Source organism: Elephas maximus, chromosome 20, assembly GCF_024166365.1.
Source record: "Elephas maximus indicus isolate mEleMax1 chromosome 20, mEleMax1 primary haplotype, whole genome shotgun sequence".
Lineage (NCBI taxonomy): Eukaryota > Metazoa > Chordata > Mammalia > Proboscidea > Elephantidae > Elephas > Elephas maximus.
Window position 1 is genome coordinate 536,806 of NC_064838.1, and position 15,871 is coordinate 552,676.

Genomic DNA, 15,871 nt, shown 5'->3' on the forward strand with positions numbered 1-15,871 from the left:
AAAGTCAGGGTTGTGTTCTTTCACCATGCCTATTCAATCTGTATGCTGAGAAAATAATCCCAGAAACTGGACTATATAAAGAAGAACAGGACATCAGGATTGGAGGAAGGCTCATTAACAACCTGCGTTATGCAGATGACACAACCTTCCTTGCTGAAAGTGAAGAGGACTTGAAGCACTTACTAATGAAGATCAGAGACCACAGCCTTCAGTATGGATTACACCTCAACATAAAGAAAGCAAAAGTCCTCACAATTGGACCAGTAAGCAACATCATGATAAATGGAGAAAAGATTGAAGTTGTTACAAATTTCATTTTACTTGGATCCACAATCAACACCCATGGAAGCAGCAGTCAAGAAATCAAAAGACGCATTGCTTTGGGCAAATCTGCTGCGAAAGACCTCTTTAAAGTTTTGAAAAGCAAAGATGCTGCCTTGAAGACAGGTGTGGCTGACCCAAACTGTGGTGTTTTCAGTTGCCTCATATGCATTCGAAAGCTGGGTGAAGAATAAGGAAGACTGAAGAATTGACTCCTTTGAATTGTGGTGTTGGTGAAGAGCATTGAATATACCATGGACTGCCAAAAGAACAACAGATTTGTCTTGGAAGAAGTACAAGCAGAATGCTCCTTAGAAGCAAGGATGGCGTGACTTCGTCTCACATACTTTGGACATGTTATCAGGAAGGATCAGTTCCTGGAGAAGGACATCCTGCTTGGTAAAGTAGAAGGTCAGTGAAGAAGAGGAAAACCCTCAACAAGATGGATTGACACAGTGACTGTAACAATGAGCTCAGGTATAACAAAGATTGTAAGTATGGTACAGGACCAAGCAGTGTTTCGTTTTGTTGTACATAGGGTTGCTATTAGTCAGGATCGACTTGACAGCACCTAACAACAAGGAGAATAAAAGGTGGTTGGTCACGCAAATGGTTAACTACTCAGCTGATAGCTAAAAAGTTGGTGGTTCAGGTGTGCCCAGAGATACCTCAGAAGAAAGTCCTGGCAATCTGCTTCCAAAAGGTCACAGTGTTTGAAAACCCTATATAGCACAGTTCAACTCTGAAACACATCGGGTAACCCTAGAGTCTGGTTTGTTTTTTTGGTTTAGGAGAGTAGAGAGTGAAAGGCAATAAATTCTAGGCAAAAGTTATCAAGTGTTTATTAAAAAAAAAAAATAGTCTAGTTTAAATGTTACTTTTTTACTGACTTTTCCCTGATCTTATTTTTTCACAGGCAGAAATACTGCTTTCCCATCTGTGTCCCTATACTTGTTTATGAATAACGTCTCTGGTAAAATGTTTAGCAGGTTGGCTTATTGTGGTGGGTGTTATTTGTATGTGTTTTCCTCCCATGAAGCAGGGAAAGTTTTGTATTCCTCCATGGTATAGTGCTAGCACTTAGGAGGGGCTCAATAGATTTAGTTAGTTCAGTTGCGTGGAACCATGTTCCCTCATGCTGTGTAAAGGGTAGAGGTTTTCACATTGAACTCAATTGCTGTATCTAAAGCTTCACTGTCATTAGGTCATTAATGAATATGTTGTCCAGCCATATATGTTGTCCTAAAGCTTTGCTTTAGGGGAAAAAAAAAAAAAGAAATTTGTGGAATAAATTCACTATTGTTAATGAAAAATGCTATGTTTCTGTCTTTCAACCAACTGATAATTCCAATAGTTATTAATCAGTTTTTTGATAGGGAAGGAAAACATCCAAAGACCACATTGAAACCAGGAGCTGTAAAAGGTAGCCCACACTCAGAAACTACACAAAGGACCACTCAAATATTCTTCTACAAATTCTTTTAAATAAAATATCAACTCATGTAATCCAGTAGCACATTAAAAGAATACTGTAGAGCCAATCCACAAATAATGATTTACTATTAAGAAGTTAGTATAATTTATTAATATGCCCAAGGGAAAATACATGCATTTATCTGCATAGTGCTGAAAAGGCATTTAAGAAAGTTAGTATCTATTCTTGATAAAGATTAACATGATAACTTACATTGATAGATGATTGATTGACTGATTGATAGGTACCTAGTGTAGCTCACCCACTATCATCACTATTATTTGGCACGGCTTAGGTAGTACCAGCCCAGTGGTTCTCAACCCTGGTTGTTCATTATAATCACCTAGTTCCGCCCCTGACTCATTGAATCAGAATCTCTAGGGCTGATAACCACTGTACCAGCAAATCAAACACATGTGAAAAATATGAAGGCTGTAAAACTGAAGCAGAAGAGGCAATCTGATCATTACTGGCAGATGAATTAGTTGAAAAACTACTGAAAATATTCAGTGAGGTGACTGGCGATACAGTTATTATCAAGATGAATAGCTTTCCCATATACAAACAGGAACAGAAAACATAATGGAAGAAAGCAACAAATCTGGAAATAATGTTTAGAGTGTGCAGGTCATATATGAAAAAAGCCGAAATTCTACTGAGGGGCTTCTACTTCTAGTTATGGTGGACTAGGTTGTAGCAGACCAATTTTTATCCAAAACATCATAGAAAAGCTGGATAAAATGAAAAACAAAACAAACAAAAAACAGTTTCTGGTACAAGATATCAGGGAGTTAAAAGGCAGCCAGGATTTGAAGTGTCAAGTTCCCAAAAGAAAGAAAGCTCATTAAGATGATTCCAGTGTTATTACATTTGCCAGTTGATAGTGCTGGCAGAAAGAAAGAAAGAAAGAAAGAGCAGCTGCTAAGAGGCAGAGGGCTGAGCAGAGCTCTCGGCAGTCTCACTGGGTTGTGGAGACCAGGATTGAGTTTAAAGCTACCAAAGCATTCAGAAGTGGAGGAACCAAGATCCTGGAGTGAGGAAAGCCCAGAGAAGTGACCTTGGTTGTCTGAACTCTTTTTACCTTCGTGGCATTCACCAGTTCATAAGCAGAGGTGGTTTAGAGATGCCAAGCAGGAAGCATCTGCTGACAAGCTGGTAAGATAAGAAATGGTGGGGATATAGAAATGGCCATTTAGGTCCTTCCAGGGTGCAAAAACCTTCATCAACACCAGGGACTTTCTCCATAACTACAACTAGGAGAAAGGATGAGTGGTAAATAACCTGGGTCTCAAATAAACTCAGTCCATGATTGGATAATAATATTCCTCTCCCGAACTTCTGACTGCTAAAAGTTAAAGAAAAATCCTTTATGGAGAGAAGAGGCTAGAGCCTCTACAGTTTTTTTCATATATAATATATAGCATTCAGTCAAACATTACCAGGCATGTGAGGTGATAGGACCAAGAGAAAATATACAGATGGTAGAAACAGGCGGAGGTAATCAGATTCTGAGTTAGTGGACAGTGATGTTAAAGTAATTTGTGATTAACATATTCAAGAAAATTGTTGATAAGATGAAAAATTTCAGAGATTTATAAGCTATAGAAAAGAACCAAATTAAAATCCTGGTACTCAAAAATATCCTAAATAAATAATAGGAATGTGGTAGATGGGTTAACTGCAGATTACATAGTGAAGATTGCTGAACTTAAAGCTAGATCAAGAAACTATCCAGACTGAAATGCAGAGCAAAAAAGGAAAATATATTTAAAAAAATGAGACATTTGGGACATTACAAGAAGTTCTAACCTACTATTAATTAAAATCTAAAAACGAAAGAAGAGAGAGAATGGGGCAGAAACAGTATTTGAAATAATAAAGACAGTTTCTCAAAATGTATGGAAAAAAAATCAAGCAAAATTTCAAGACGCAGTATGAATCCCAAGAAGAATAAACACAAAGAAAACTAAACATAGGAACATTATAGTGAACTTGTTGAAAAAGCAAATACGAAAAAAAAGCAAGCTCAAAAAGACATACACCCTCGATGGAACAAAAATAAGACTGTGTGAAAGATTGCATTAATGGTCCCAGTTGTTCCTCTCTACCTGTGCGAGTGCTTTTTGCTAAGTGATTTGTTAGAATGGCTGAGGCTCCTCCCTGCTGCATCAGTCCTGGCTCAGCTATGTGATGCTACTTTGGCCAGTAGAGTGAGGCAGAAATAACAGGGTGTAGCAGGATGCCAGTCCTTGTATGTTTCTGCTTGCTCTCTTGTGCCACTGTGATCACCACCATGAGGGCGTGTCTGGGCTAAGCCACTGGTCCCAGAAATGGGATGAGAGTCATGTGGAGCAGAGCCACCTCTAGCTGAGCCCAGTCTATGTCTGCTGACTCCCAGCTTCCTTACAGGCTTATGAGAAATAATACGTAATCGTTGTCTTAAGCTACTGACTTTTGAGATGGTTTCTTATGCGATAGAGGTGATAGTAGCCAGAAGATAAATGGAATGGTATGTTTAGAGTGCTGAAAGAGAATAACTGCCAACCTGTAATTCTGTGTGAGGAGAAAATATCTTTGTAACAAGAATGTGAAATAATGACATTTTCAGACAATCGGAACAACAGAGAATTTATTGCCATCTGCCCCTGACCCCCCCAAAAAATACTGAAAAAATTTTCAGGCAGAATGTCTGTGATTCTAGGTGGAAATACAGACATAGAAAAGGTAAAAAGCATGAACAAATCTAAAATCTCTCCTGAGAGACCTGAGAGATCCTTGAATAATTGGAAAGATGTAACTGTCTAGTTAAAAATTAGGAAGGTTTAATATTGAAAATATATCAATTGTTTATGAACTAACCTATATACTTAAGTGATCACAATAAAATATTAACAAAATTTCTTTTGAAATGATAACACATTAGTTTTACAGTCCATGTTGACAAATGAATATAAGATTAAACAGAAAGGTTATGAGAAAGACCAGTTGTGTGTAGGGCTGTTGCCTAACTCTGTTTCCCACTGTAGTGTTTTATGATGCTGTATTTAAACCAAGGTGGTCATGGTCCATGAATAAGGTAGGCAGATTAAAGGGAAAGAATAGAAAGTCTAGAAATAGATCCAAATACATATGTATATTTGATATAATAACAACATCTTAAATCAGTGGGGGAAACTATATATTATTCTATAATAATTTGGGGACAGCTGGCCAAATATTTTAGAAGGAACCCTGGTGGCACAGTGATTAAGTGCTCAGAAAGGTCAGCAGTTGGAACTCACCAGCCACTCTGTGGGAGTGGGAGAAAGATGTGACAGACTGCTTTCTTCAAGATTTACAGCCTTGGAAACCCTATGGTGCAGTTCTGCACTGTCCTACAGGGTTGCTGTGAGTTGGAATTGACTCGATGGCAGTGGGTGTGGCCAAACATTTGGAAAATACATAGCTGGAACCCTCTTAAACGCCTTACCCTAAAATAAAATCCAGATGGTACAAAGACTTAAATAAAAAATAGATTAGCACTAGAAGAAAACTTGTAAGAATTTTAATAATTTTGAGAGGGGTACTAATTTTTAAAAATATAACAGAAAGCCCAACATCTAGGAAGATTTGAATTGCACATACTTTTAACTCATCAGTTCCACTCTTAGGAAATTACGTTGAGTCGTATGGGTAAGTAATCAAATGTAGAATGATTCATTGAAACAATGTAATATAAAAAGACCATGAGCATCTTAAATATCCTTCAAATTATGGTTCCCATTTAAGATGGAGTTCTGTGTATGTGCTGATACAGAAAGATCTCAAGACATTTGAATGGAAAAAGGAGGGTTTGGAAGGACTAGAATCCATATTATAAAAGACAATGAAATTGGAGCCCAGTTTCTTTTAGAAAAATCCACTCCTGTACAGTTAAGTGTGAAAGGCAAAACTATAAATATTTTAGAGAATAATAAAATGTTTTCATTACCTTAGAGAAAGATTTTTGAAAAATCTTTAGTGTAAAAAAGCACTAACCACAAAAGAAAAGATTGATAATTTCAGTTACACTAAAATCAGGAATATCTCTTAATAAAAGACGCTCAAAGGAAAATATTTTCAGCACAGAAGTTAAAAAGGTATCATATTCAAAATATATAAAGAACTCCACAAATCAATAAGAAAAAGATAGGCAACCTCCCCACCTACCCCACCCCACAAAAAAAAAAAAAAAGGCAAAGTATTTTAATAGTAACTTCTTAAGTCAGGGAACCCTTGTGGCATAGTGGTAAAGTGCTATGGCTGCTAACCAGAGGGTTGGCAGTTTGAATCCGCCAGGTACTCCTTGAAAAACCTATGGGGCAGTTCTACTCTGTCCTTAGGGTCGCTATGAGTCAGAATCGACTTGCCAGCAGTAGGGTTTTGGTTTTGGTTTTGGTCTTAAGTGGGAACCCAAATGCCTGATAAATATTTAAAATGATCTTCAGCCTAATTATTAAATGAGAGAAATGAAAAATAAAACCATAGTGAAACACAGTGAATTACCTACTAGATTGGCAAAAATTCGAAGTCTGGCAGTTCCAGGTGTTGCTGAGATTTGGAGCAATGAGGACTTTGGGCGCTAGTGGTGAGATAGAAACAAGTACTCTGGAAGGAAGTATGGTGTCGTCTAGGAATGCTGAAGACATGCGTTAGAAGGCACAGATAAGAGATCTCATAAGTAGCATTCTTGCAGTCTCCCCCAAACTGGAAATAACCCAAACACACTTCAGCCGTAGAAGAGATGACATAAACTATTTTATATTCATACAGTGAGAATATTGCACAGCAGTGAAAATGAACAAGACATAATGCAGCGACTTGGGTGAGCCTTACAAACACATAGTTGAGTAAAAGAAGACAGACACAAAGTATTACATATCACACGAATTGAGTTCAAAACCAAGAAAAACTAAAGAAAAGAAGCGATTACCATTAAGTCAGCATGGTGGTCACTTGTGCAGTTGTGGTTGTAATGGGACACTTGGGGGCTTCTTGGCTGCTGGCGGTGTTCTATTTCTTGACCTGGGTGGTGGTAGTGAGATAAATATTCATTTACTTTATTTATTACACTATTTTGTGCACATTTCTGTATGTTTATTATATTTGACAAGAAACATTAAGAAAAAAAAAAGGCAAGACTGAATCCTAGTTGTGTTTAACAAATGTATGTGTGGTCCTTGTACTTGGGAAGATGGTTCCTGAAGGATGTAGAGTAGGGGACTGAGCATACAGTAGATGAAGAAAATTTGTTTTTCATTGTAAATTCTTTTTCTCCTATTTTTAAATTAAAGAAGTTTAAAAAAAAAAATCACCTTACACTTTTAGACTTCTGTAGTGCATTTTGGAAACCCTGGTGGCATAGTGGTTAAGAGTTTGGCTGCTAACCGAAAGATCAGCAGTTCAAATCTCCTTGGAAATTCCGTAGGGCAGTCCTACTCTGTCCTGAAGTCTCTATGAGTCGGAATCAACTTGATGGCAATGGGTTTTTTTTTTGTTGTTGTTGTTGTTAAAGTGCATTTGTAAAATATTCAATTTTCAAGCATTTAGTTTATGTGCAGTTTCCCAGGAGTGCATCTCATGAGTGCAGTGGAGTGTGCGTGCCTCTGTGTGCACATGGTGGAAGAGAGGAGGGGAGGAGGGGATGCTGCTCTCAGGTGAGGCACGTTACTTCATGAAAACTGCTGCCTTAGGCTGGGCATAAGGACATTATCTACCTGCGTCATTTCTGGAAGCCAAACTAACTTTGCTCGTGGAGTTACTCTTGGTAAATAGCCTGAAGGAGGTGGTTTAAGGATGGGGCGGATACTGGGCGTAGATATAAATATGTTCTCATGGGTGGCTTTAACAACCTCGATCTATAATGCAGGCCCCCTGCTCTCCAGATACCTGAAAACATCCTACAAAGGAAGCCTGCTTTATACTCTATATGCTTTGCTGATTTTGGTGTTTAGCAAGAAGATCTAAAGAAAGCATTCCTTGAACTGGATGTTTCTGTGGTTGTAACTTTTGTAGTCACCTAGTTCGTTTTTCCTTTTCTTCATCAAATGAAGCCATTTATAAAAAATATTCCTGTTCCTGTGTGTCCAGCAGTTAATGGTGAGTGTTATTGCAATTAAGAAGTAGTTTTTATCTAAGGCTCCCTTATGAAGAAAAATAAAATTCAGGGATATGCTTGAGATTTCATTTTAAAATGTGATAGAAATTAAGGAATAAAGGAGAGATTCATTCTTAGTATTAAATTCATTTATAGGGCTGCCTTCTGAAGGGGCAAAGGATTGAATGAGACAAGATACCGCCTTTTTTTCCTTTTTTTAATTAGGACATTTAGAAAGTTGAGGAGCTTTGGGGGGAAGGATGTTTTGTTTGTCCTTGGACTGCTGATGAAGCAGTGGTGACGTGGAGGCCTGGAGAGGCCTATGGCCCAACATGTTCAAACCACACGGCGTTGGTGGCACAGTAAGAGGAATGGTGCCTTGCCACTCGCCTTACTGCCTCCCTGGCCACGTGTCCTCTCATTAGGTGACAAGTAAACGATTCTTCAGTCTGGGACTCAGAAACATTCCAGGTGATCCCAGGAGACAGCTGTAAGAACTGGAAAGCTTGGGAAGGAAAGGAGGGAGGGAGACAGCCGTATAGACAGACATTCTTCTTTCTTGCTGCTTTCATGGGAGCACACGTCACAGACAGTGGTATGTTAGCACATGAATAACATTTTAGGAGATTCCACTGCCTACCTAGCAAAATCCAGGCACATAGCAGATACTCAGGAAGCACATGAGACAGCAGCGCACCAGGAAAGGCCTTTGTCCTCTAAAGTCCTCACAGTCTGTCGAAAGCAGAGAGGAGCTAAGAGTGCTGGTTTCAGACAAGCTGCCAGTTGCCACTGAGTCAAATCGTGGTGACCCTCTGTGTGTCAGAGCAGGACTGTGCTCCACAAGGTCTTCAGTAGTTGATTTTTGGGGAAGTATATCAGCAGGCCTTTCTTCTGCGGCACCTCTGGGTGTCCTGGAGCCTCCAACCTTTTGGCTGATAGCCGAGTGTGTTAACTGTTGGCACCACCCAGAGATCCCTCTATTTTTCAGTTGAAGACACGACCCCTTAAAAAAAATATGGCTCATAGGCAAACTAATATTTTCAGTGATTAGGTGGACAAGTGGCCATACCTGCCTTTTAACAAGCTCTTGCATAGGAATAAACCTCTTCAGTAGGCTGTAGCTACTGGGGCTCTTATATTTAAACAACAACCAAAAGAAACTGTTCTTATCCAACTTTTTGCAATTTTTTTTTAATTTAAATTATGCTTTAGGTGAAGGTTTACAGAGGAAATTAGTTTTTTGTTCAATCGATCATACACAAATTGTTCCATGACATTGGTTGTGATCGCCGCGATGTGTCAGCGCTCTCCCTGTTATCACCCTGAGTTCCCCATTTCCATTCTTCTCGCTTCCCTGCCCCTTCCTGTCTTTGCAATTTGTTTTACTGCTATTACTTGCCCTGTCATCTCTCAGTCATCCTTCTAAATTATGCACATTTGAATTTTTTTGCAAAACAACTTTTTTTTTTGGCAAAACGAGCTTTTGAAAAATTTAAACCTGGAGACAAGTTTATGTAACAACCACCACAGAGATAATTTGATTTTCAAATGTCCCAGGCGGTGGAATGTTCTGTGTGCGGTTTTCCTTTTGGGGCTTTTGTTTTTCAGGAACTGTACCTCATGTTGTTGGATAATGTAAAGTTATTTAGATTGACGTCAGAATTTTGAGAAAGTCCTGATTCATAGCTTGAGTGTGCTGGTGAATGGGAAGGGGAGGGAGAAACGGCAAATTATAATATATGTATTTTTTTCTCTAGCAATTCCAACAACGTCAATGTATTTCTTTATTGTTGTGGCTCTCTAACTTTGGAAATGATACTCTTGCATTTTAAGCAAATGGGAATGTACCACAGAGGTGTCTGGTGGGGGCCTCTTGTTAAAGTTCTGTCAGCTTTGCTATTACAAATGCCCGATGACTTTATGACAAGGACTTGAGCAGCCTGCTGACAGGACATCTGGAAGATTCAAATGTGTGAGTTTAACGCACAAACTGAACATGTAATTTAGATTGGGGTTGGTTATAGCTTCTCTTAGTGAAAACATACCCTCTCCCCCAATAACCTGGGAGAAATGGAGTTTATTGTTTGTTTGATTCCCTGTTTTAATTAGATGGGGGAAAAAAAAAAAGAGGGAAAGAGACGCTGGTTTTATTTTTTCTGTGGTGTGACAGTCACTGGACTATAAACTTCCCTGGTTGCTTGGAAAGAGCACCGGGACTGAATTCAGCAGAACCAGATCAGATCCCAGGTCTGAGTGGGTCCTCATGTACCTCGTGGCATGCCAACTCCGCAGCTTTAGGAAGACCTTGTGAGCACTTAGAGCAGGCTACACACCGAGCATGCCAAAGTTTGTGCTGCTTTTATTTCCTCTTCCCTTCTGTAGACGTTTTAGAGCATCCCCACGGGTCTTAAAAAAAAGCGCCTTACGAATGACAGTTTTATTCGTGAATATGGCACAGGACCGGGCAACATTTGTTCCGCCATACATAAGGTCACCATGAGTTGGAGCACACTTAACGACAGCTGACAGCAATGACAGCTTAAAATGCTGTTGAGATGTGTTTGGTTGTTGTGGTAAATTTCATGTTTTAGTAGCTGGAAACCTGCCCTAGGTGGATTTCTATGGTAGCTATTTTAAGACTATCCCTTTATGCCTGAAATGTCTTTAGCCTGAAGCACCAGGTTATCTTTTGGGGAGCTTATCATCCAGTGGGGGGAGGGGAAGTTTGGGGCCTTGCGGGTTGCTGTGATGCTGGAAGCTATGCCACCAGTATTCAGATACCAGCAGCGTCACCCATGGAGGACAGGTTTCATATGAGCTTCCAGACTAAGACAGACTAGGAAGAAGGACCTGGCAGTATACTTCTGAAAAGCATTAGCCAGAGAAAACCTTATGAATAGCAGCAGAACATTGTCTGATATAGTGCTGGAAGATGAGCCCCCGAGGTTGGAAGGCACTCAAAAGACGACTGGGGAAGAGCTGCCTCCTCAAAGTAGAGTTGACCTTAATGACGTGGATGGAGTAAAGCTTTCGGGACCTTCATTTGCTGATATGGCATGACTCAAAATGAGAAGAAACAGCTGCAGACATTAATAATCAGAACCTGGAATGTATGAAGTATGAATCTAGGAAAATTGGAAATCATCAAAAATGAAATGGAACTGATGAACATGGATATCCTAGGCATTAGTGAGCTGAAATGGACTAGTATTGGCTATTTTGAATCAGACAATCATGTAGTCTACTATGCTGGGAATGACAACTCGAAGAGGAATGGTGTTGCATTCATCATCAAAAAGAACATTTCAAAATCTACCCATAAGTACAACACTGTCAGTGATAGGATAATATCCATACGCCTACATGGAAGACCAGTTAATACGACTATTATTCAAATTTACGCACCAACCACTAAGGCCAAAGATGAAGAAATAGAAGATTTTTATCAGCTGCTGCAGTCTGAACTTGATCATACGTGCAAACAGGATGCATTGATAATTACTGGTGGTTGGAATGCAAAAGTTGGAAACAAAGAAGAAGGATTTATGTTGGAAAATATGGCCTTGGTGATAGAGACAATGCCGGAGATAGAATGATAGAATTTTGCAAGGCCAACGACTTCTTCATTGCAAATACCTTCTTTCACCAACATAAACGGCGACTATACACATGGACCTCACCAGATGGAACACAGAGAAAACAGATTGACTACATCTGTGGAAAGAGACCATGGAAAAGCTCAATATCATCAGTCAGAACAAGGCCATGGGCTGACTGTGGAACAGACCATCAATTGCTCATATGCAAGTTCCAGCTGAAACTGAAGAAAATCAGAAGAAGTCCACGAGAGCCAAAATATGACCTTGAGTACATCCCACCTGAATTTAGAGACCATCTCAAGAATAGACTTGACACATTGAACACTAGTGACCAAAGGCCAGACGAGGTGGGGAATGACATCAAGGACATCATCCATGAAGAAAGCAAGAGGTCACTGAAAAGAGAGGAAAGAAAGAAAAGACCAAGATAGATGTCAGAGGAGACTCTGAAACTTCCTCACAAATGTCAAGCAGCTAAAATAGAAGGAAGAAATGATGAAATAAAAGAACTGAACAGAAGATTTCAAAGGGCGGCTAAAGAAGGTAAAGTGTTATAATGACATGTGCAAAGAGCTGGAGATGGAAAACCAAAAGAGAAGAACACACTCGGCGTTTCTCAAGCTGAAAGAACTGAGGAAAAAATTCAAGCCTCGCATTGCAATAGTGAAGGATTCCGTGGGGAAAATATTAAACGACGCAGGAAAGATCAAAAGAAGATGGAAGGAATACACAGAGTCATTATACCAAAAAGAATTAGTCGATATTCAACCATTTCAAGAGGTGGCATATGATCAGGAATGGATGGTACTAAAGGAAGAAGTCCAAGCTGCTCTGAAGGCATTGGTGAAAAACAAGGCTCCCGGAAATGATGGAATATCAATTGAGATGTTCCACAAATGAATGCAGCACTGGAGGTGCTCACTCGTCTATGCCAAGAAATATGGAAGACAGCTTCCTGGCCAACTGACTGAAAGAGATCCATATTTATGCCTATTCCCAAGAAAGGTGATCCAACAGAATGTGGAAATTATAGAACAATATCATTAATATCACATGCAAGCAAAATTTTGCTGAAGATTGTTCAAAAACGGCTGCAGCAATATACCGACAGGGAACTGCCAGAAATTCAGGCCAGTTTCAGAAGAGGACGTGGAACCAGGGATATCATTGCTGATGTCAGATGGATCCTGGCTGAAAGCAGAGAATACCAGAAGGATGTTTACCTGTGCTTTATTGACTATGCAAAGGCAGTTGACTGTGTGGATCATAACAAACTGTGGATAACACTACGAAGAACGGGAATTCCAGAACACTTAATTGTGCTCATGAGGAACCTTTACATAGATTAAGAGGCAGTTGTTCGGACAGAACAAGGGGATACTGATTGGTTTAAAGTCAGGAAAGGTGTGCATCAGGGTTGTATTCTTTCCCATACCTATTTAATCTGTATGCTGAACAAATAATCTGAGAAGCTGAACTATATGAAGAAGAACAGGGCATCAGGATTGGAGGAAGACTCATTAACAACCTGCATTATGCAGATGACACAACCTTGCTTTCTGAAAGTGAAGAGGACTTGAAGCACTTACTAATGAAGATCAAAGACCACAGCCTTCAGTATGGATTACACCTCAACATAAAGAAAACAAAAATCCTCACAACTGGACCAATGAGCAACATCATGATAAACAGAGAAAAGATTGAAGTTGTGAAGGATTTCATTTTACTTGGATCCACAATCAACAGCCATGGAAGCAGCAGTCAAGAAATCAAAAGACACATTGCACTGGACAAATCTGCTGCAAAGGATCTCTTCAAAGTGTTGAAGAGCAAAGATGTCACCCTGAAGACTAAGGTGCGCCTGACCCAAGCCATGGTATTTTCAATCGCATCATATGCATGTGAAAGCTGGACAATGAATAAGGAAGACTGAAGAAGAGTTGATGCCTTTGAATTGTAGTGTTGGTGAAGAATATTGAATATACCATGGACTACCAAAAGAATGAACAAATCTGTCTTGGAAGAAGTGTGGCCAGAATGCTCCTTAGAGGCAAGGATGGCCAGAGTGCGTCTTGCATACTTTGGACATGTTGTCAGGAGGGATGAGTCCCTGGAGAAGGACATCATGCTTGGCAGAGTACAGGGTCAGCGGAAAAGAGGAAGACCCTCAATGAGGTGGATTGACACAGTGGCTGCAACAATGAGCTGAAGCATAACAACGATTGTAAGGATGGCGCAGGACCGGGCAGTGCTTCGTTCTGTTGTGCATAGGGTCGCTATGAGTCGGAACTGACTCGACGGCACCTAACAACAACAACAATATCATTAATATCGCATGCGAGCAAAATTTTGCTGAAGATCATTCAAAAACGGCTGCAGCTGTGTATCATCAGGGAACTGCCAGAAATTCAGGCTGGTTTCAGAAGAGGACGAGGAACCAGGGATATCATTGCTGATGTCAGATAGGTCCTAGCTGAAAACAGAGAATGCCAGGATGTTTACCTGTGTTTTATTGACTATGCAAAGGCATTTGACTGTGTGGATCATAACAAATTATGGATAACATTGGGAAGAATGAGAATTCCAGAACACTTAATTGTGCTCATGAGGAACCTTTACATAGATCAGGGGGCAGTTGTTTGGCCAGAATAAGGGGACTCTGATTGGTTTAAAGTCAGGAAAAGTGCGTTTCTGGGTTGTATTGTTTCAACATACCTATTCAATCTGTATGCTGAGCAAATAATCCGAGAAGCTGGACTATATGAACAAGAACGGGGCGTCAGAATTGGAGGAAGACTCATTAACAACCTGCGTTATGCAGGGGACACAATCTTCCTTGCTGAAAGTGAAGAGGACTTGAAACACTTGCTAATGAAGATCAGAGACCACAGACTACAGTATGGATTGCATCTCAACATAAAAAAAACAAAAATCCTACCAAGTGTACCAATAAGCAACATCATAATAAGCAGAGGAAAGATTGAAGTTGTCAATGATTTCATTTTACTTGGATCCACAATCAATGGCCATGGAAGCAGCAGTTAAGAAATCAAATGCTGCATTGCATTGGATAAATCTGCTGCGAAGTACCTCTTTAAAGCATTGAAAAGCAAAGATGTCACCTTGAAGACTAAGCTGCGCCTGACCCAAGCCTGGTATTTTCAATTGCATCATATGCATGTGAAAGCTGGACAATGAATAAGGAAGACCGAAGAATTGATGCCTTTCAATTGTGGTGTTGGGGAAGAATATTGAATATACCATGGACTGCCAAAAGAACGAACAAATCTGTCTTGGAAGAAGTGCATCCAGAATGCTCCTTAGAGGCAAGGATGGTGAGACTGCGTCTTACATATTTTGGACGTGTTGTCAGGAGGGATCAGTCCCTGGAGAAGGACATCATGCTTGGCAAAGTACAGGGTCAGCGGAAAAGAGGAAGACCCTCAACAAGGTGGATTGATAAACAGTGGCCGCAACAAGTAGCTCAAGCATAACAATTGTAGGGATGGTGCAGGACTGGGAAGTGTTTTGTTCTGTTGTTCATAGGGTCACTGTGAGTCAGAGGTGACTCGATGGCACCTAACAACAACAGCATCTTCCAATTCTCCTACAAAGATCTGGGAAATAAAGAGGGCAGTGGTAGAATTCTTGTCTTCCATGAGGGAGACCCAGGTTCGATTCCCAGCCAATGCACCTCATGTGCAGCTACCACCCATCTGTCAGTGGTGCCTTGGGTGTTCTGTGATGTTGAACAGGTTTCAGTGGAGCTTCCAGACTAATACAGACTGGGAAGAGAGCCTGGCGATATACTTCTGAAAATCAGCCAATGAAAACCCTGTGGATCACAAGTCAGATCCACAGCCAGTCATGAGTATGGTGCAGGACTGGGCATCGTTTTCATCTGTTGTGTATGGAGTTGCCACAAATCAGAGCTGGTTCCATGGCAGCTAACAACAGATAGAGCACAGGCTCCATGTTGACAGGACAGATGGGGGCTGATTTTTTCACCTCTGCATCTCAGTGTCAGATAGTCACTAAGGGATTGAGCCCTGGGCATGATGCATCCAAGAGAAGAAAAATTAAGGTCTGCATCCTGTGGCACGCTATCTCCTGCATCCATCCCTTTAACATGCCTGGCCCTGGGGCCCACAGAGGGTGCTATAGGCCCCTGTGGTGGGTTTCAGCTCATACTTTCTTTTCTAGCCACCTGGGCATTTGCTGCAAGACTCACTGCCCTTGGAGCCAGCAAATCCGATCAATTTTTCCAGCAGCAACTGTGAATCTAGCGGAATGTTCCGAGTAAAAAGTTATCACTTCTTTTTTGTTTGTTTATATATACTTTTTTTTTTATTTGGTCACTTA

At 40.3% G+C, this 15,871-nt stretch overlaps 1 protein-coding gene across 2 annotated transcripts in view; it reads left to right on the forward strand.

Annotated features, from left to right (window-relative positions):
- Positions 1-15,871, forward strand: part of PTPRN2 (protein tyrosine phosphatase receptor type N2) — a 1,957,978-nt gene that overhangs the window by 316,650 nt on the left and 1,625,457 nt on the right. The window lies entirely within an intron of this gene.